The following is a 2,367-nucleotide window of genomic DNA, read 5'->3' on the forward strand; positions in this document are numbered from 1 at the left end:
ATGTAGTTCGCTACCTATCTAGGCATTGTACTTAATCATTGCTAATAGTTTTTATAGATAACCACAGAAAAATGTGTATATAAGCATAATCATACACAAAAAGAAAAATCGCTATCAAAAATAGCGAAACTGAAATAATCATAATAAATTCATAATCAGAAAAATTACATACATACATACATACATATATCAAGGCTTTTTCCCCCTTACAAGGGAGGTAGCCAAAAAGGAAAAGGCATAAAATCATTCCCACCCATTCCATCCCTGAATACACTCCACACCCCTCCACCCTCCCTCTTATCTTAGCACCTCCTGGATGACGGGTCATCCCTGCACCTTGTCCACTGCCCCGGGTCAGAAGCAGTGCCGCTTCTGACCCGGGACAGAAAAATTAAAAACAAATAATCACAATTTAATCACAATAGAAATAAAACAAATAATCACAATTTAATCACAATCAAAATAAAACAAATAATCACAATTTAATCATAATAAAAAATTATTCCAGACTATAATCAAAATCAAATCATAATAAATTGATATAATCATGCTCATGTCTGACATCAGGATACATTACCGTTGTATTAACCATAAACAGAAAATTGCTTCGTGTTTCAGTGAGCTCAGAGGTGAACCAGTATTCCCCCAGTGCCTGGTTCGAGTCCTGACCCCGACAGATTCAAGGTGCGGCTGTGATGCTGAAAACCTCTTGCGTTCTGTTTGGCCAGAAAGATAAATTATATATCGTTCTAGATCAGATAACAACACTGCGCACAATTTGCCACAGGAGTACTTTGTGTGCCGACCTGCCATTGGACACTTTGCGATTAATTTTGCTTTATTTCCGCAGCTTTTATCTCGCGAATTGCAATTACCTCGGAGGTTTTCCCAAAAATGCCTCGCAGATATTTTATGCACGAGTCGACGCGTTTATTTGATCTTTATCTGATATTACGTATTCATTAAGGGAGTGGATCCTCTTCGGATTTAAAACTGTGATTCCGTGCATGACGCCGTAGCAACATTGATCAGCCATGCAGTCTTTACACAGGTTTAGCTTGACTGAAGAGCCATTGTTTTTTTCTCTTTTTCCTCAAAGAGTAACGACAGATGGTTAGGGCGTCGTTATGCGGTTCATTGAATTCCAGGCTACAAAGTCATCTGTAAGGGGCACCGTCCTATCAAAGGATTACAAAGGCTGAGCATGCCGACAGGAGACCTTTTGGTCCATATCTATGTCGGATGCGAAAAAATCATAATAATAAATGAACAAATAAAAACTATGATGATGTAAATGATAAATAAAGTACACAAATAAATGCAAAGGTATAGTCAAATAATAAACAAATAGGTAAATAGTAAATAATGATAAATTGACATAACTAATAATGCACGAGGAGCTAATATGAGAGGTGGGGAAGGGTGGTGGGTGGGAGTGGATGCGTGCCTTTGACTTTGCTCTTCCTTATAAGGGGCAAAAGGCTTTTGGTACACAGGTAGATAAACTTTAACGCATAAGGATGAACGACCCAAGGGGCAAAATTCACAACCCGCACACGTCGTATATCACGTACTAACACATTATTTGATAGACCACATAATACAACCATTTCACATGACACTCCAAACCACATTATACCATACCAAATCCTACCACACTACTCGACACTATTTCATTATACCGCACATCTACATACTGTACATGAGACTGGCACATGGATTGTAATGATACACGAAATTAAAATCATTCATGAAGCACCATCATCTTCATCATCGCCATTACCATCACCACCGTCATCAAACTGCTGGCGTCTTGTAGAGCTGTTTAAGGAGTCAGGAAGTGAACGAGCTCAAGTTTGCGAATGAGTAAGGGCAAGCGAGAATAGACGATGAGAGCAAGTGGGGCCCAAATGCGCGCTTCCGCAAGTCCCGTTGAAATCAGAGATGTGACTGTGAAGACGGTAATGTCTTCCAAGTAATAAAGTGTTCTGTGTTGGGAGTGACACTGAAATTTAGGGATGGAGAGGATCCATGAAGATCAGGAGTCGTTCAAGGGAAGGGAGAATCCATACAGAAAGGGGAGAGTGGTGGATTCATGTGGCGTGACTAACGTACTCCAATTCGACAATACAGTCATCCCAAACTATGGCAAAAGAAACGAAATAGATTTAATGTACCTGGACTTCGAGAAGGCTTTTGATACCACTGCGAACGAAATATAAGTGGTAGCGTATTAAGTAGGACGATCGTAAAAAGAGAGCTGTTCTAAATGGTAAAATTTCTTGATGAAAAAATGTTACGAGTGGAGTTCTTCAGGGTTCCGTTCTTGGGCCACTTCTATTCATAATATATGTGGCTATGGTGGTG

Source organism: Oratosquilla oratoria, chromosome 36, assembly GCF_046742065.1.
Source record: "Oratosquilla oratoria isolate Oo_2021 chromosome 36, ASM4674206v1, whole genome shotgun sequence".
Classification (NCBI taxonomy): Eukaryota; Metazoa; Arthropoda; class Malacostraca; order Stomatopoda; family Squillidae; genus Oratosquilla; species Oratosquilla oratoria.